The sequence below is a fragment of the Cebus imitator genome, unplaced genomic scaffold, assembly GCF_001604975.1.
Source record: "Cebus imitator isolate Cc_AM_T3 unplaced genomic scaffold, Cebus_imitator-1.0 Scaffold30, whole genome shotgun sequence".
Lineage (NCBI taxonomy): Eukaryota > Metazoa > Chordata > Mammalia > Primates > Cebidae > Cebus > Cebus imitator.
In genome coordinates this window covers 4178204-4199017 of record NW_016107345.1, presented here as the reverse complement: position 1 = coordinate 4199017, position 20814 = coordinate 4178204, and the positions used below count along the sequence as shown (strand labels likewise).

Below are 20814 nucleotides of genomic sequence, written 5' to 3'. Positions count from 1 at the left end.
AAATAAGAATGAAAAATAAGAATGATGAAATTTAAAAATCAATAGCTTTCCATTTCTGACAGTATGACGACCAAGATATTTTGGACCATTCTACCACCAAAAATAACAAAAAATGTGGCTAAATCAGAAAAAAGCAATGGCCAGGCACTGTGGCTCACTCCTGTAATCCCAGCACTTTGGGAGGCCGAGGCAGGTGGATCACCTGTGGTCAGGAGTTTGAGATCAGCCTGGTCAACATGATGAAACCCTATTTCTATGAAAAATACAAAAATTAACCTGGCATGTTGACAGGCACCTGTAATCCCAGCTGCTGGAGGGGCTGAGGCAGAAGAATCGCTTGAACCCGGGAGGCAGAGGTTGCAGTGAGCTGAGATCACACCACTGCACTCCAGCCTGGGTGACAGAGGGAGACTCTGTCTCAAAAAAAAAAAAAAAAAAAGAAAAAGGAAAAAGAGAACAACAATGACAATAACGAAAACAAAACTAAAGGCATCAAAGAGCTAACAAGATGATAAGAAATAACCAAGCTAAAATCTGAGAGCAAGTAGAAACACAGAAATAGGCATAGTGACAAAGCCAGTATTATTTATTATTTATTCAAGATAATTTCTTGTTGTTGTTTTTTTTGTTTGTTTGTTTGTTTTTTGAGACAGAGTCTCACTCTGTCACCCAGGCTGAAGTGCAGTGGCACAATCTTGGTTCACTGCAGCCTCTGCCTCCTGGGTTCAAGCGATTCTTCGACCTCAGCCTCCAGAGTAGCTGGGACTACAGGCGTGCGTCTCGATGCCCGACCATTTTTTGTATTGTTAGTACAGACAGGGTTTTGCCATATTGGCCAGGCTGGTCCCAAACTCCTGACCTCGTGATCCACCCGCCTCAGCCTCCCAAAGTGCTGGGATTACAGGCATCAACCACCGAGACCAGCCGATAATTTCTAAATGTACTCTTACCTTGTGTGGTGATTTTGCCTCATATCCACATGTCTTGATAACCCTATGAACAAAGCCTCAACCCTGAATGGCTGTCCCTATTCCCTGGGGCCATTCAGCAAGTGAGCTAGTCTGGATAAGTGCCAATTGGGAGCACACCTTCCTGGGCATCTCAGAATTAGATCTGTTCCTTGACAGTCTTGACCACAGACAGCTGGACTCGCACAAGGGTGTGTTTGTGAAGTTTTAGCTGACAATATTGAAGTAGGATTGGGTAGGGTGTGGGGCGCACACAACAGTTAGAAAGGGGAAGGCAATCTATCATTCTTCCTACCTGCCTTATCCAAAACAAAGAGGGAGACGAAGCACGCATGATGCTTACCCTCAGCTCCTGGAGAAGCCAGGCTGCTAGGCTCAGTTCAGCCCTGCAGTCCTCTCTGTTACCGGAGTCACCACATGCCTACTTCCTGCTACCACCTCCTTGCCAGTGGATGCACTGGGCTAGGTTCAACTGTGCACACACCCTGCCCCAACAATCTGTTATCACTCAGTGCACTGAAAACACTTATTGCCCATACTCTTACATCAGTTAGGGCAGTTGTCCTAACATTTTTGGCACCAGGGACTGGTTTCATAGAAGACAATTTTTCTATGAACAGGATGGAGTGGGGGATGGTTTGGGGATGATCAAGCACATCACATTTATTGTGCACTTTATTCCTATTATTATTACATTGTAATATATAATAAAATAAGTATACAACTCACCATAATGTAGAATAAGTGGAACCCCTGAGCTTGTTTTCCTGCAACTAGACGTTCCCGTCTGTGGGTGATGGGAGAGACTGACTGATCATCAGGCATTAGATTCTCACAAGGAGTGCACAACCTGGATCCCTCACACATGCAGTTCACAATAGGGTTTGTGCTCCTATGATAATCTAATGCCACTGCTCATCTGAAGGAAGCAGAGCTCAGGTGGTGACGTGAGCCATAGGGAGTGACTGTAAATACAGATGAAGCCTCCCCTGCCTGCCAGCCCACTGTTCACCTCGTGCTGTGTGGCCTGGGGGTTGAGGACCCCTGAGTTAGGGAGCTTCTGTCTCCAAGTTACAGAAAGTTCATCTCAGATGGACTTAGACAATACAACGGGACATTGTGGCTAATAGTTCTACTGAGGGTTCTCAGTTTACTCACTAAAAGTTGATTCTGACTGATTTACCTAATATGCTTTCAATTTGAAAGCATATTAGGTAGCTCAAAGGCTAGATGGGAAGAACCACTTCCAAAATCAGGTCCTAGCACCTAATTTTGGTAAACACAGTGCTGCTGGTGGTCCTACATTCTGTCTTCAGAAGCAGGATACCAACTGCTACTCCTGAAACTGTTGCCATAGGTGCTACTGCTGCCACTACAGGTGCCCCTACCAACGAATTCTCCACTGCCCTGGTAACTTCATTTCTCTAGCTTGGGATTCGCAGTACCTCACAGGTTGGTCTGATGGCCAAATGGAGAAGGAACGCCTGTGCCTTAGCTGTGAAGCTGCCTGGAACTGACATATGGTCCTGGCTGTTTCTACATTGGAAGGCATCTGTCCCTCAGTGGTATGCATGTGGTGAGATATCCCCAAACTTAGGAGGTGTTGAAAAGCAGGTCCAGGCTTCACATCCCATACCACAGTCATTAAAAAAGAGAGAGACCATGTGTGTCCTAGAAGTCCTGTAAAAGTCCTCGGCTTCCTGCTGAGTTCACATGTCCAGTCCCTGTGACCGTAAGAGTTTCATGAATTGTCAGAACCCATCAGTTCAGCCTAGAGGTTGGGATTACTTTGATTGGTTTAGGACAATTAGGGATCATCCAGAAGTGGGGATGGGGCATCTATCCCATGCAACTAACATGACTTTTTCAAAATGGGTTGAGGCTTAACAGATGCTCGTGAGAAAACACTATAGCTTAAGCAACAGAGCGAGACCTTGTCTCAAAAAAACAATAAAAACAGTGAGAAGGTAGCACTGTTTTACGTTTTTACAAATCTCTTTAATGTCTGGCCCAATAGAAGACAGCTGGATTCATATATTCTACTTTTACTTTAATTTGTTGCAATGTTTAGTTGAAGTAGATTAAAAAAAAATTGACTCATACAGATATGAAGTAGGAAAATGGAAGGATATTTTAATAGCTTTTTCAGATAATTGAAAATATTATTTTGTGAGACTACACAAGAACTTCATAAGTGGTAGTTGCTTAAAAATTGGTTGTAATACAGAAGCTGAAACCATATTCATGAACATTTTAACTCTGTTACATTAAAATCCATTGGTGTCTTCTGCATTTTGAATGGATCTTTTGTGTGTACATGATTTTGGTCCCATGAACCTACTGAAAAGGTCTTGGGAACTCCAAGCGGTCTCCAGACCACACTTTGAGAACTGCTGGTATGAACTATCAAACACATTTTGCCTGTAGCTACTTCATCAAGCAGCTATCTTTATTGCAATCATCCCTCTTCCCATGAAACACAAATAAAGAACATTATCCACAAGGTCATTCATTACATCAACAAAAACTGTACTTATTTTTTCTAATCCTCAATCCTTAAATCAAGGAAACCAAGGAACACAATAAACTGTTGTTTCAACTGTGTTTCTACAGAAAACATGGCTATTTCTCATACTGCTCTTAACCGAACATACTGGCACTAAACTGAAGCTGGGGACACAGAGAAAACTATGACAGATAAGGTCCTTGCTCATGCGGCATTTACAGTTTTACAGTGAGGCAGACAGACAATAAGTGAGTAAATCAATAAACAAAGATGATAATTTCAAGTAGGGATTAGCATTATGAAGAATACAAGAACCTTCACAAATTCCAACCCTGATATTGCCTCAGAAGCAAGAGAGGAGTGTACCGATTTGCAAGTCAATATAAATCTAGGTAAAAACCATAAGAAACCCCTGGGCAGAGAGAAGGGGTGGCTGTGACCTGCTGTGGGCAAACTATAGGTTGAGCAGAGGAAGTCACTGGTAGGACATGGTGCAGGCAGAGCTGCAGGCTGTTTCCTCTCTCCAACCACGGTCCTTGTCAGTTAATCGCCTGGCCTGGCACCACCTTGAGACAAAATATTTGATACACAGAGGTGATGGAATGGTATCAGGGCAGTGCCACAGCCTGGCCAGGGTGAGGAACAGGTAACAATGAGAGCATCTGAACCCTGAGCAATTCTACCCCGTCAAAAGGAGGATACTTATAGAGGAATTGTTTACGGAATTTGGGAGCTGACTGTATCTGCAGCAGGAATGAATGCACACTACAGAATACCAAGGATCTTTTAGAAGCAATGAACCAAGTGTACATACATATATAACAGATACTGATGGGTCTTTAGAACACACCAGTGAATACAAAACATAATAACCAGAGCAAGGTCTACTGCACAATACTATTTGTGAAACATATAATATACCAAATAATAACTTACATTTGACAATATTACATTTTTAGACAAGGATATATATGTAATGCCTTATGGTGAATGAATATGTGGAAGGGGAGGTAATGGAAATGGAAACCAGGGATGAATGGGGAAAATATCCACGAAAGAAATGTAATAATGGTATACCATGAACTGAGGTATGTGATTGACTTAATACTCTTCACATGAGGCATAACAATTAAAGAAAGAATGGAGGAGTAGGAGGGAATTTATTAGCTGGTGTCTGGACTGCTAGTGGAGTGATCAACATTAAATAGGGTAGTCAGAGAAGGCTTCTCTGAAGAGGTGACATCTAGGCTGACGTCTGAGCTATGTGCCCAGTCATGTGATGGTCTAGGGATGTACACTCCAGGCAGAAAGAATAGCATGTGTTAAGATGCAGTAACAGAAACATGACATCCTTGAGGAACAAGAAAAAAGACAGGTGTGGTTGTAGCACAGTGAGCACATTGAAGTTGAGGTTTAATTTTGAAAGATGATCTGGCAAAGTATTTCCTCATTGCTAAGTCTATACATACAGTTTGGAGTAATCAGTTTTCACAGAATTGGTAATTACTAGGGAGAAGTGACGTCCTCTCTGGGCTTATGATGATCTGGCTGTGACAGGGAAGTGAGGTGTGAGCACCAGGCAATCAGACAGTGGCAGAACTAAATTTGCTCTTACAGGTGCAGAAGGAGCCAATTCTCACTACTGGGAAGACAGAAATGTTAGCAGGTACACACCTGCCATGCTGAGTACCCCATGCTGAATCCTGGACAGCCCCTGTGAAGGACTGGTTCGGCAGGGCTTTTAACACTACCTGTCCCCACTGTGGTCCTGCTTACAGCTTGTGCCCTCAACACTTCCTAGGCAACAGGTTCCAGCTAGGGCCATTTTGTGTATCAAAAATACAAACCTTAGGTATTCACTCCGTCTTGGGGTATTGATCTCTTGTCTCCCTGCCAAGTGCTGAACTGCTCCTTTTGCAAAAGAAATCAAAGAACAATAATAAGCTGTTTTTCATGAACGGAAAATCCTTGAGGACAGGGACCTACTCTACTTTGACTTCCATCTAACTTTGTGCCTAGAAAAAGTGTCAGGCCCAAGGTAGGTGCTCTATAAAATGGGTTGAATGAGTTCACATACACACACACACACTCCGACTAGAATTCATCTTTCCCAAGATAACTGGCATTAATATAGCTTTGCTCAACACCAATTATTGCTCACAAAGAATTAGTTTTCCTCACTGGAACTATTATGGTCATAATAATAATGTTTATTGAGCACTGTGGGCCAGATGTTAAATCATCTCATTTAAAACCCCTGATAACCCTATGACTTATGTACTATCCCATCTTTATCTAAAAGAGAAGAAAAGATGAAGTTTAAAGAGACTTAGTAACTGCTACATGATGGCTAGAGTTGGGCTTTTCATCCCAGGGTAACCTGACCCCAGAACTCTTAGCCGACCTTCTGAAACTCAAGCCAATTTTACATAATAAAATATATTAAAGTTATACCTGAAACAACTGCTACTCTTCTGAATATCACTTTTTCTTTTGTACACTAATCATTGGCATCTACATATTTAAGCATTTCTTAAGGAGCTCATTTTTTCACAATATTGTACATTTAAAATACACTGTGTACATGACAGCTTGCAAATGAGCAGCAGAGAAAGAACAGAAGTGAAATCTATTCTTTGCACTGAGTCTGTGTTTGCTTTAATTCCAGTTTCCAGTTTTGAAAGCACTTTTTTGTCTATTTTTTCTTTGTACTGATAGTTTAATCATTTATTTTGTGATAAAACAATGAGCATTGTGACAATTTTACTGCAGTAAACATTCTTTGTCTGAGTCTAGGTTTCCTAGAAATTATAGTCTGAGGCAAAATGTACATTCTAAAGCTTTACTAGAGGGGTGCAAACCAAAGGGAGCAGAAGAGAATGGGGCCAGGCCAATGAGGCAGGAAGGCAGGGAAGCAAAGAGAAGATGTCTTATTACTGATCTGGACTTGCTTCCCTAGAAAGCACTATTGGTTGCTCTGTCTCCTGGAAGTTTCCATAGAGGCCACATGGAAACATTTCTTGGAAGAATCCTTTGGGAGAGAAGAAAAGGAATAATTTATCTGTGGGTTATCACCTATCCTCTGCCTCTCAGTAGTTAAAAATTTGCTTTACTGGGGCTGGGTGCTGTGGCTCACACCTGTAATCCTAGCACTCTGGGAGGTGGGCAGATCACTTGAGGCCAGGAATTGGAGGCCAGCCTGGGCAACATGGCGAAACTCCATCTCTACTAAAAATATAAAAATTATCTGGGTGTAATGGTGGAACCTGTAATCCCAGGTACTTGGGATGCCAAGGCACAAGAATCTGAACCTGGGAGGCAGAGGTTGCAGTGAGCCAAGATCATGCCACTGCACTCCAACCTGAGTGACAGAGTGAGACTATGTCTCAAAAAAAATTTTTTTTGGGGGGGGTGTTTCACTGGGTATTAACTTTTAGCATTGTTATCTGGCCTCTCGTAGGAGTCTCAGAACACAGGGTAAGTCACTGAGGAGGCATAAGCAAGGGACAGTTCCTTTCTGCCTGCAGCCTGGGGTCTTGAAGCCCTATCAGGCCAGTGTGCCCCCAGTGGTCTTGTTGTGTCTTGCACCTGGTGACAGGGAGGGCACAGGGTAGGAGGGAAGAGGCCTGTGGTGTGAGACAGGAGGTCGTGTGATCTTGGGCTGTGCCATAGAAGACCTGGGACACCTGGAGCAGCGGGCAATAGGCCCAGCTGGCTAAGCAGGAAGAGCACTACAACAGCATGGCTTCTGCAGTGAGGGAGTTCTAAGAGCTTCTCCACAACAGTGACCAAAACCACCTCTCTGCCGCTCAAAAGAAGGTGATCTTTTTGGAGGGTCATTCGTAGCACTGAGCAAAAAACCATACTGAGGATCAATAAGCTCGAACTGTCAGAATGTTTTCATCACATGTCTCCTGGTGCACACACAGGAGATTTTTCTTCTGTGACTATCTGTAAGTATAGTCTCTGTAAGTGCACACTTCTAAATAATAGCTTTAAATGGCTGCTTGTCAGTAAGTTTGGTTCTTTTCTTTTCTCATAAATATGTATAAAACTCATCTATCCATCCTTAAATTCAGCCTGGGGGAAAGTATCATTGAGTGTCCCTATCACAATTGCCTCCTTGTTGAACTGGTAATAGATGTTTCTTAGCAAACTCACAGGGAAACTAAAACTAAGCATTAAATGCTCAGAGATATTTTAAACTTGGAGAGGCTATTTAAATCCACGTTACTTTTAAAACCAAATTTTCCATCGTTTCCAGGAGAGGGCACAAATTCATCTTATTCTTAGTGCTTTTCACCACCTTTCTTGACTTCACCCTACACGCACGCGTGCGTGCGCGCGCGCACACACACACACACACACACACACACACACTCATACAAACATGAACACTCTCTCTCTTATTTTATAAAATGACTGGTTATCTATTAGTCAGTTTATGCAGCCATTTCAGAACCTATGCAAAGCAACTTTGAACAGACTCTTCATCCTGCTGCAAGATCCAGAATGTCAACTGGGGCTTCTTGAGGTTCCCAAGTAGAGCTGGGTCCACTAGTGCTAAATCCATATGGTTTTAATTTACAGTCCAGTCCCTATATCATTTTTCCCAATTGCTTATGGCATTGGTGAACCAACAGCAGTAATAGGAGACACATTTTCTATAGAGAATTTTAAAACAATAATAAAATGGACGAAAAGCTGGTTTGATTTTTCTGTATTCACACATTGGCAGTTCTACACAATGTCAAATACTCTCCCTGTCCCTGTTAAATCTTTTGTTGGTCTGCAAAAAATTTCTGTGGTTATTATTCAATTTTGTAATATGTAAAATCAGCAATGTTACTGCTTATCTCTTAAACACATTTTCTCCTTTAATAATAACTTCTATGCAGGTGTTAACTCACAGAAGTCTTGACATAAATGGACTTATCTACATGCTCTTGTTTGAGAGTGAAGTTCTGCATGGTCAGAATCATTCACATTTGTGCTTGCTTTGGGTACACTTCATGCTCCAACCCATGTGGAACTATCTGCTTCTGCATTTAAACATTGGATTTGGAATAAGCAATGACAGTAGAGCAATTGTGACAGAATTTGGGCTACCTCCATTCTCTCTCATTCAATTTAGCTCTCTCATAAAAATGCACTTGGTGTTTTTATTCATAATTAAAATTTAATAAAGCAGTGTAAACCAAAAGGTATAATCTTTTTTTGGTAACTGCAAGTTTATTTCACATGTGCAATATTTTACACCTTTGAAAAATATCTTTAAAAATTGAAATTGATGTCTTCTTTATTGTTCTTTTTCTTATGTAATTACTATTGTGCTGTAATGTTATTCTTTTTATGGCGGCCTAATATGTAGGTATATGTCTTTTCTCTTTTGTTTGAAAAACATTAATGTAATTAAAAGTATTAGTCCATTACTTCCTCCTGTTTTGATACTATATAATGTATTTTATTATTTTAGTTTTCATTTTTATTGGCATTATTACATGTACAAAGTTCAATAAAATAAAAATCTCACCATGTTTCTTTTCAGTCCATTTTTATTTTTATTCATTTCATTATTACTACCAAAAATAATGCTGTATGGAGTAGTGGAGTATTTAAAAATGATCTGCTTCATACACCAGTCACACAAGGCACACCCTGCTTCCTTGCAGATCCTCAGGAGCTGCCCTGCCTGAGAAGACTGCCCCCTGCTGCTTGGTGTGAATTCACCCATGAGGCTTATAAACCAAGAATTAACCCTCACTCTACCTTAAACTCGCTCTTTTATTCAGAGAGATACGTCTAACTACAGTGTCAGTTTTGTCTTGGTTCACACAGATCCCTGGGAACACAGTGAGCAATCAACACATTTTTGTTGAATGAAAGAAGAAATGTGATGTTACTCTGCACATATTGGAGAGTATTTATGTCCACGTGTGGGTGTTTACAGCACAAAATAGGAGGCCTGTCAAGAGTGAACATCACATATTTTACTTTTCTTGCACCCCCCTCCCCACTCCCCAACTGTGGCCAGAGACTCTACAGACAATTTGCAAGCTAACTAACAAATTGACTTAGGTCAGAACTCAAAATACTATTCCAAAAATATTAAGAATGGCCAAGGAGTTAAAATTCAATCAAATAAAATCCCATTTTTAATCTTTTATTAGCATACTAGTTTTTTGTATGGGGGAGGAGGGGTTACTCATTCAAAAATAAAATTCTCAACTTATTACAAGATACTATAACTGATACTAATCTTTGCCAACTGTTAATCACTTCTTTCTCATTCATATAATCTAATATATATTAGAATTACAAAACATAATTACCATTATATTTGAAGTAGGAAAGGTGGGGGAAATGTAGCTTTTTAATTAAAGACTCTGAGCAACTCACCTAAGATAGCCTTTCAAAGATATAAAACATTAAACAGCCAAAAGCTTACACAGTCCAGCCTGAGTGTGTAAATAAAGAAGGCAGTGCCCAGAGAGTATAGAGTTGTCGAGTCTCACAGAGTGAGGGTACAGCCAGGACCAGAAGCCTGCAATCCCAACTTCTACCCCAGTCTCTCAACCTACATGGCACAACTTCCAATGTAGAAGAAAACTACTCTATTTGTGTTTGTTGTATCAAATTGTTTAAAGTATTTAAGATACATGCTTTAGATATCATTACACTGGCAGATAACAATATACTGAGTAATAAGAATTTGAAGATGATTTATAGAATCACTGATTATAACACATACATTAACAAGAGAGAATGAATAAATATTTATTCTCTACCACGCCCATGACACATGGCTATTCCCTACAGGACTACTGAATGAACAAATAATAGCACGCACTTACATAACGCTCACCATAAGCCAGTCTGGTCTAAGTGCTTTACATTCATTAAGACATTTAATCTTCACAACAACTCTATGAATATCTGTTATTATCACCATCCCCATTTTACAGATAAGGAAATTGAGGCACAGAGAACTTCACCAAGATCAGGCAGCCAGCAAGCAGAACTCTACTACTTTGGTCATCTGACTCCGATCTACCTCCCATCTTAAGGAACAGAAACACAGGAAAAGGTGAATGGTAATGCAGATTTAAACAACAGTTAACGACGACTATAATGTCCACAAGGCAATATCCAAGAGGCAAGTGAATGGTATCAGTCAGAGCTCTTTGAGTGCAGCAAGCACCAGAAACTAAATTTGAAATTGCTTGCTATCTCAAAAGCTATTTATTTACTGGCATTCATAGACGGCATTAGAGGCTGAATTTTGCTCCTCAAAATTCGGTGTTGAAGTCCTAACTCCCAGTACCCCAAATATAACCATATTTGGACATAGGGCCTTTAAAGAGCTAACTGGGGTAAATTGAGGTCATTTGGATAGATCCCGATCTTATCTAACTGGTGTCCCTATAAGAAAGTGAGATTAGAACAAAAACACATAGGGAGAGCCATGTGAAGATGCAGAGAGGAGGGCTATATGCAAGCAAGAAGAGAGTTCCCAGAGTGAAACCAACCCCCATGACACCTGAATCTCAGACTTCTAGTCTCCAAAGTCAAGAGGAATTAAATTCCCATTTTTAGCCACCCAGTCTGTGATACTTTGTTAATGCAGCCCGAGCAGAGTAAAATAGACGAATGCTGGGTATTTCACAGAATTAAAGAGTTACAGGAAACAGTTAGAGCCAGGATTCTCGAGGACTAGAACAAGGAACTCAACACCTGCAGGATACACACACTATCCTCCCCACGCTTCCAGCTTCAGGATTTAAAAATGCCAAGGATGGCCTCAGTTGATCCAGTTGAGGTCACATGCTCAGCCCTAAGCCAATTATTTAATTCTCCTGTTTCAGTGAGGCATCTCCACCATCCTTGGCTGGTCTGTGTCCCCAGAGCCTCTTGTGGTTCAGTTTCTCTAGAGAGTAAACCTGGCTTCTGCTAGGACAGGAGAGAGGCTGCTGAGAGATGAGGAAGGAATCCAGAGGTCTGACTATTTTCTCCAAAGACTTTCCATAAGCCTCCTGTTTTCAGCTCTGCCTCTTACCTTTTGTTTCAGAAGAATCTGGTGCCTCCAATTCTGAGGCCTTTCTGGGGTGCTGTGCCATGAACTGCCTTCCTTCTTAAGCTCCCTATCTGCTGATACTCAAGTTTCAGCCCCTGTCCACATCCACTTCCAAAAATGAGATGACATGGACTTTTTACCTATCCCTTCTGTCTTGTGGACTTGGGCTTTTTTTGGCCTTTTTGCTGTCATTTTAGTAGCATTTTGAAAGAGATCAAAGAAAAACACAGGTTTTTAAACTGCAATGTTTAACCACAAGTCTCTTTTGGGGATTTTCAGATAATCCTCTGGGAAGGTGCCACAGTGGCTTCCTGGCTTGAGAAGGTGGCAGTAGTGCAGAGGACAGAGAGGAGAAGCAGACTAGGAAGAGAAGAGTAGGCAGGCTCTGGCCTCCACCCCTATATCAAGCAGAAAATCTCTGCTTTTTATGTTTTATATACTGGCCTTCTAAAGTTTCATTTGAAGAAAGAGACTTAAACTAAAAATAGAAAAAACCACTGTGCAATACCATACTGCCTCCTACATATTTTAAAAAGCTTAAATCATGGTGTACATACTTTTTTGTATTGTTTTTTTTTTTTCATTAGATTGTGTTATAAACATGTTTCCATATTTCTTGGCTTTTTCATCAGTTTCTTAACCCAGTACCTGGCACATGAGAGGCCCTTAGTAAACAGTGATTGATTAGATCAATGAATTATATTTAACAGCTGCTTCTAATTTATTTGTAATTACAGAGAATGACCTGTTTCATTCATTCATTTATTCACCCAACACATACTTATTCAGTACCTATCATATGCCAGGCATTGATGGATGGTGCTGAGAATACAAGAATGAAATAGGCAGACTGTCCTTTCCGCACAGAGCTAAAAGTCTAATGGGGGAATCTGAGAAGTGAGTTGACAATCACAATACGTAAGTATAGAAGCTCTGGAAAACAAAAAGTGCCTACAGGAGCACATCATAGGAGTCCCTAATGCAGACTTCAAAGTTGGGGAAGGCTCCCTGGAGGAAAAGACTTAAGGTGAATCCTAAAAAACTAACAAGACATTTTCTGATTCAGCACATAGGAAATTTGGAAGTTACCACTCTGTCCTAATGAGTAAAAAGCTGAACAAACTGAAAAATCAAATTACCCAGGCATGGTGGTGCACACCTGTGGTCCCAGCTACTCAGGAGGCTGAGGCATGAGAAGCACTTGAGCCTGGGAGGTGGAGGTTGTAGTGGGCCAAGATCGCGCCATTGCACTCCAGCCTGGGTGACAGAGCAAGACTCTCTCTCAAAGAAAAAAAAAAGCCAGTGAAAAATCAACAACTCTTCTTAGCTCTATAAGAGAAGTGATGGCACAGAGCAAATTGCTTCCCTCAAAATTGGGGAGACCAGCAGGCAAATACAGAGAATCACAACTTCTAGAGCAGACACCTCCATGGGAACCAGTGCTGGGGTAGAAAAGTCTGAACTTGTAATTTGAATTGCTGGAGCCAGTTCTGAGACGTGTGAACAAGTCTGAGAGATAAAAACTCCAGGGGAATTGAATCATAGGGAGGCCACCACACTTTTGTGAGTTTTACCTCCAGGAGTACTACCAGGTCTCACAGTGAATATTAGGGAAAAATTCCCTTCTGCTTCTAGCAGTGGGAGGTAAAAAAGAGCCATTCTGAAATATGCTAGAGCATTATGTTCTTAAAAAGGTCTGTCCTCAGGACAAACTATTTAGCCAGACCCTGACCTGCTGGGGTTTTATCAGAGCATAACTGACATAAGGGAAGAGAAATATCCAACTCAAGTCCACTCCAGCCATCCTGTCCTACCTAAGGTAACGTGGGGGAAGGGACTTAGAGGAACATGAAGTTCACAATCCACAGTAACGGGCTCACTGAAAGACTGAGGCCTCATCATGGGTCTAGAGAACACTTCCCCTTCCCGCAGATCTTACCACCACATTACTAAAGGTCTATTGACAGCAGTTCCTTCTACCCAGGATGCATATCGTATCCTGCTACCCAAAAAAAGGGGAAAAAATTACAAAACAGCAAAAAACCCCATAGTCTGAAGAGACAGAACAAGTATCAGAACCAGACTCAGATATGGCAAAAATGTTGAAATTATCAAACCAGAAATTTAAAACCACTATGATTAATGTGCCCAGGTTTTAATGGATAAAGTGGACAACATGCAAGGATAGATGAGCAAGGTAAGCAGAGAAATGGAAATTCTAAGAAAGAACCAAAAAGAAATGCTACAGATCAAAAACATTGTAATAGGAATGAAAAATGTAGGCGGGGCATGGTGACTCATGCCTGTAATCCCAGCACTTTGGGAGGCCAAAGCAGGCAGATCACATGAGCCTAGGAGTTCAAGACCAATTTGGGCAACATGGCAAAACTTCATCTCTATAAAAAATACAAAAATCAGCAGGGTGTGGTGGCATACCTGTAGTCCCAGCTACTTGAGAGACTAAGAAAGGAGGATCACTTGAGGCTGGGAGGTAGAGGTTGCAGTGAGCCATGTTTGCCTCACTGCACTCCTGCCTGGGTGACAAAGTGAGAACCTGTCTCAAAAATAATAATAATAATAATAATAATAAAGAAATGAAAAATGTCTTTGATGGGCTTATTAGTAGAATGAACATGGTTGAGAAAAGAATCTCTGAGCATAAGGATATCTCAGTAAAAACCTCCCAAACCAATAAGCACAGAGGAAAAAAAGACTTAAACACATACACACACACACACACACACACACACACACACAGAATCTCTAAGAACTCTGAATCAATCACAAATGATATAACATATGTGTAATGGACTATCAGAAGGAACAGAAAGAAAGGAACAGAAGAAATATTTGATACAATAAGGACTAAGAATCTCCCAAAATTAATGTCAGACACCAAACCACAAATCCAGGCATCTTAAAGAACACCAAGCATGATAAATGCCAGAAAAACTACACCTAATTATATTACTCTCAAAGTACAGAAAATCAATATAAAGAGAAAATTCTAAAAGAAGACAGAGAAAAAACACCTTTCCTATAGAAGAGCAAAGATAAGAATTACATCTGAATTCTCCTCAGAAATCATGTAAGCAAGAAGAAAGTGGAATTAAATATATAAATTATTGAGAGAAAAAAATGCACCAATCTAGCATTTTGTACTATGCGAAATTATCCTCCAAAAATGAAAGGGAAATAAACACTTTCTCAGGTGAACAAACATTAAGGAAATTTGTTGCCAGCAGACCTGCCTTACAAGAAATGTTAAAAGAAGTTCTTTAGAGGGAGAGAAAATGATATAATATAGACAGAAACTCAAATCTACATAAAGAAAGAAAGAACATAAAGGAAGAATTAGTAAAACTAAAACTTTAATTTTCCTTATTTTTAATTGATCTAACAAATAATGGTTTACTCAATAATAATAGCTGCACTGTATTAGATTATGTATCCTTACATATGAATTTTTTTATATATATTTTCTTATATATGCTTGTATATAACTGAAATGAATGACAGCAATGATACAAGGGATACGAAGGAAGAATCGGGGTTATTTTGTTATAAGATATCATACTATCTGTGAAGCAATGTAGTATTGTTTGTAAGTAGACTTGCATTATTTATAAATAGATATTTCAAACTCTAGGGCAACCACTAAAAACAGTTTTTAAAAAGTACAACTAATTTGCTAAGGAGAAAAAAAAATGAAATGATAAAATTCTCAATTAAACCACAAGAGTCAGAATAAGAGTGGAAAACATGGGAACAAAGAACCAGGGCAACAAATAAAAAATAATAACGAACATCATAGATATTAATCTAACTATATCAATAATCACTTTGAACATCAATGGTCTAATTGCACCATTTAAAAGACAGACAGAAAGGGCATAATAGCTCATGCCTAGAATCCAAGAACTTTGGGAGGCTGAGGCAGGAGGATTGCTTAGGCCAAGAGTTTGAGATCAGCCTAGACAACATAGTGAGACCGCATCTGTACAAAAAAAAAATATTTTTTAAATTAGCCAAGCATCATAGTGCATGCCTGTAGTCCTCGTTATTCAGGAGGCTGAGGCAGAAGGATCACTTGAGCTTAGGAGTTTTAGGCTGCAGTGAGCTCTAATTGTGCCACTGCAACCCAGTCTGGGCAACAGAATGAGGCCCTATCTCTTAAATAATGACATAAATTTAAAAACATTAAAAATGGACATTGTCAGGGTGGACAAAAAAAAAAAAAACCAAACTATATGTTATCTATAGTAAACCCACTTTAAGTAAAATATACATATAGGTTAAAAATAAATAGATGGAGAATAATATATCATCTAATCAAAGAAAGCAGAAACAGTTATATTAATTTTAGAGCAGACTTCTGAGCAAGAAGAGTTATCAGGGATAAAGAGAGGCATTACAGTCCAGGTGTGGTGGCTCATGCCTGTAATCCCATCACTTTGGGAGGCTAAGGTAGGTGAATCACTTGAAATCAGGAAACCAGCCTGGGCAACATGGTGAAACCCCATCTCTACTAAAATATACAGAATATTAGCTGGGCATAATGGTGTGTGCCTGTGGTCCCAGCTACTCAGGAGGCTGGGGTGGGAGGATTATTTAAGCCTGAGGGGCAGAGGTTGCACTGAACCGTGATCATGCCTGGGTGACAGAGGAAGACCCTGTCTCAAAAAAAAAAAAAGAAAAAAAAAAAAAGAGAGGCATTACATAATGATAAAGGGGTCAATTCTCCAAGAAGACACAATAATCTTTAATGTATATGCACCTAACAACAGAGCATTAAAATACATGAGGCAAAAACTGATAGAACTGCAAGGAGTAATAGGCGAATTCACTATTGTAATTGGGGACTTTAACACCCTTTTATTAAAAATGGGAAGATCCAGGAAGCAGCAAATCAGTGCAGACATAATTGAACTCAATAACACCATCAATCAACTAGATGTAATGAACATTTAAAGACTACTTTATCAAACAGTAGCAGAACACACAATCTTCTCAAGCTCCCATGGAACATTCACATGGATAGAAGACATTCTGGGCCATGAAACACATCATAACAGATTTTTCAAAAAGATAGAAATCCCAACACTTTGGGAGGCCGAGGTGAGTGGATCACTTGAGGTCAGGAGTTTGAGACCAGCCTGGCCAACACGCTAAAACCCCGTCTCCTCTAAAAATACAAAATGAGCCAGGTATGGTGGCGGGCGCCTGTAGTCCCAACTACTCAGGAGGCTGAGGCAGGAGAATCACTTGAACCCAGGAGGTGGAGATTGCAATGAACCAAGATCATGCCACTGCATTCCAGCCTGGGTGACAGAGTGAGACTCTATCTCAAAAAAAAAAAAAAAAAAAATAGAAATCATACAATGTCTGTCCTCAGATCACAACAGAATTAACCTGGAAACATCAGAATTAACCTGGAAAACAGAAAGATAGCTACAAAGTCCCAAAATACGTGGGAGATTAAACAACATATTTGTAAATAACACATGGATCAAAAAAAGAAATCTCAGGCCAGGCAAGATGGCTCATGCCTGTAATCCCAGCACTTTGGGAGGCTGAGGCGGGTGGATCACCTGAAGTCAGGAGTTTGAGACCAGCATGGCCAACATGGCAAAACCCTGTCTCTACTAAAAATACAAAAATTAGCCAGGTGTGGTGGTGCATGCCTGTAATCCCAGCTACTCGGGAGGCTGAGGCTGGAGACCACTTGAACTCAGAAGGCTATTGCGCCATTGCACCCCAGCCTGGGTGACAAGAGTGAAATGCTGCCTAAAAAAAAAAAAAGAAATAAGAAAATAAATAAATAAATCTCATGAGACATTTTAAAATATTTCAAACTAAATGAAAATGAAAATGCAACTTATCAAAATCAAAATTTGTGAGAAGTTGCAAAGGCAGTGCCTAAGAGAAATTTATTGCACTGGATGGTTATATCAGAAAAGAAGAAAGACCTAAAATCAATCATCTTAGCTTCTACCTTAGGGAACTATAAAGGGAAAACAAATAAAATCCAAAATAAGCAAAAGAAAAGAAATAATAAAAATTAGAGCAGAAATCAATGAAATTGAAAATAGGAAATCAGTAGAGAAAAATCAATGAAACAAAAAGCCAGTTCTTTGCAAAAATCAATAAAATTGATAAGCCTCTAGCCAAGCTACAAGAAAGAGAAAGAAGACACAAATTACTAATATCAAGAATTAAAGAGAGGACATCACTATAGCTTTCATGGACATTAGAAGAATTAAAAGAATATTATGAACAACTCTTATGTTTGCAAGTTTGATAACCTGGATGAGATGAACCAATTCCTTGAAAGACACAATATGCTACAAGAAGAAATAGACAATCTGAATAGAACTATATCTATTAAGAAATTTAAGCAAAAATTAATAAACTTCCAAAACAGAAACCATCAGGCCTAGACAGGTTTACTGGTGAATTCTATCAAACACTTAAGGAACAAATTATATGAATCCTTTTAAATTTCTTTCAGGAGACAGAGCAGAGGGAATACTTCTGAACTTATTATATGAGGCTAACTTTATCCTAATACCAAAACCAGACAAAGGTATCATAAGAAATGAAAACTATAGGCCAGGCATGGTGGCTCACACCTATAATCCCAGCACTTTGAGAGACCAAGGTAGGCAGATCACCTGAGGTCAGGAGTTCAAGACCAGCCTGGCCAACATGGCAAAATCCCATCTCTACAAACAATACAAAAATTAGCTGGGTGTGGTGGCACGCGCCTGTAATCCCAGCTACTTGGGAGGCTGAGACAGGAGAATCACTTGAACCTGGGAAGTGGAGGTTACAGTGAGCCGAGATGGCACTACTGCACTCCAGGGTGAGAGAGCAAGACTCCATCTCAGAAAAAAAAAAAAAAAAAAAAAAAAAAAAAAAAAAAAAAAAAAAAAAAAAAAAAAAAAAAAAAAAAAAAAAAAAAAAAAAAAAAAAAAAAAAAAAGAAATGAAAACTATAGACCAATATCTCACATGAACATAGATGCATAAAACCTCAACAAAATATTAGCAAATTGAATCCAACAATGTGTAAAAGACTTACACAACACAACCAAGTAGAGTTTATCCAGGTAGGCAAGGCTGGCTCAACATTTGAAAATCAATTAACCCATTTATGCCTGCGATTACAATTTTTTGAATTTTTGCAATCAGACCTTAGAGATGACCTTGAGCAGTAGGATAAAAATAACTCCCACATGCTTAGCATTCCAATAATGGAGCACTAGGCATAAATGGGATTGTAATCCACCATATCAACAGGCCAAATTTTAAAAATCACAAAATCATATAAATTGATGCAGAAAAGCATTTAACAAATCTAATACCCACTTATGGCAAACTAGGACTAGAAAGAGAATTTCCTCAACTTAATAAAGATTGTCTATAAAAAACACACAGCTGATATCATACTTGATTATGAGGAACTTGATACATTCTCACTAAGATCAGGAAATAGGCAAGAATATCCCCTCTCATGCCTGCTTTTAACATCATACTGGAAGTCCTAACTAATGCAATAAGATAAGAATATGATATAAAATGTATACAGATTAGGAAGGTGGAAATAAAACTGTGCTAGATAACATGATTATCTATCAAGCTCTTTCTGCACGTGTTTATGTAGAAAACTCAAAAAAATTGACAAAGAAAATCCTCCTAGAACTAGTAAGGGATTATAGAAAGGTTTAGGATACAAAGTTAATATACAAATGTCAATGACTTTCCTATGTAAGCAATGAACAGGTAAAATTTGAAATTAAAAACATAGTACCATTACATTTGTGCCACCAAATATGAAATATGAAATACTTAGGTATAAATCTAATGAAATGAGAAAAACTACAAAACTCTGATTAAAGAAGTAAAATAATAACTAAATAAATGGAGAGAGATTTCATATTTATGAATAGAATGACTCAATATGGTCAAGATACCTGTTCTTCCCAAGTTGATTTATAGATTCAATGCAGTGACAATCAAAACTCCAGCAAATTATTTTGTGGATATCAACAAACTGATTCTAAAGGCAAAAGACACAAAAGAGCCAACAGAGTATTAAAGGAAAAGAACAAAATTGGAGGACTGACCCTATTCAACTTTAAGACTTACTATAAAGCTACAGTAATCAAGACAATGTGGTGTTGGTGAAAGGACAAACAGGTCAGTGGAATAGAGTAGAAAACCCACAAATGGACTCACATAAATATAGTCAACTGATCTTTGACAAAGGAGCAAAGGCAATACAATAGAGAAAGACAGTCTTTTCAACAAATGTTGCTGGAACAACTGGACATTCACAGGCCAGAAAGTGAATCTAGACACGGAGCTTATACCCTTCATGAAAATAAACTCAAAATGGATCATAGACCTAAATGTAAAACACAAAGTTTTAATACTCCTAGAATAAAATGTAAGAGAAAATTTGGATGACCTTGGGTTTGGCATTAACTTTTTAGATATGAAACAAAAGGCACCATCTATGAGAGAAACAATTGATAAGGTGGACTTCAGTAAAATAAAATTTTCCTGCTCTGACAAGTGACATGCTGGAAGAAAATATTTGCAAAAGCCATCTCTAATAAAGGACATTTTGTTACCCAAAATGTACAAAAAACTCTTAAAACTCAACAATAGGAAAATTAAGAACCCAATTAAAAAATGGACCAAAGATCTTAACACACACCTCACCAAAGAAGACATGTGGATGGCACTTAACCATACAAAAAGATACTCCACATCATATGTCATCAAGAAAATGAAAATCAAAACAATGAGATACCATCACACACCTGTTAGAATAGCCAAAATCCAGACACTCGCATCAAATGCTGGAAAGGATTTTCAACAGGAACTCTCACTCACTGCTGGTGGGAATAAAATGGTGTAGCCACTTTGGAAGGCAATTTGTCAATTTCTTACAAAACTAACCATACCCTTTGATCCAGCAATAACACTCCTTGGTATTTACCAAAAGGAATTGAAAACTTATATCCACACAAAAACCTGTACATTAAGATTTACAGAAGCTTTATTCATAATTGCCAAAACTTGGAAGCAATGAAGATGGCCTTCGGTAAGCGAATAGATAGGTAAACTGATACTTCCAGATAACAAAACATTATTTAGCATCTAAAAAAAAGGAGCTGTCAAACCATGAAAATACATGAAGGAAACTCAGATGATTATTACTAAGTGATAAAAGCCAATCTGAAAAGGCTGTTCTGT

The 20814-nt window shown here is 39.1% G+C and overlaps 1 long non-coding RNA gene across 1 annotated transcript in view; it reads right to left on the bottom strand.

Moving 5' to 3' along the window:
- LOC108300839 overlaps nucleotides 1-20814 on the bottom strand; it is a 50946-nt gene that overhangs the window by 5410 nt on the left and 24722 nt on the right. The window contains exon 4 of the long non-coding RNA XR_001823618.2: nucleotides 5322-5385. This is a non-coding gene — a long non-coding RNA (uncharacterized LOC108300839). The remainder of the gene's footprint in view (nucleotides 1-5321; nucleotides 5386-20814) is intronic.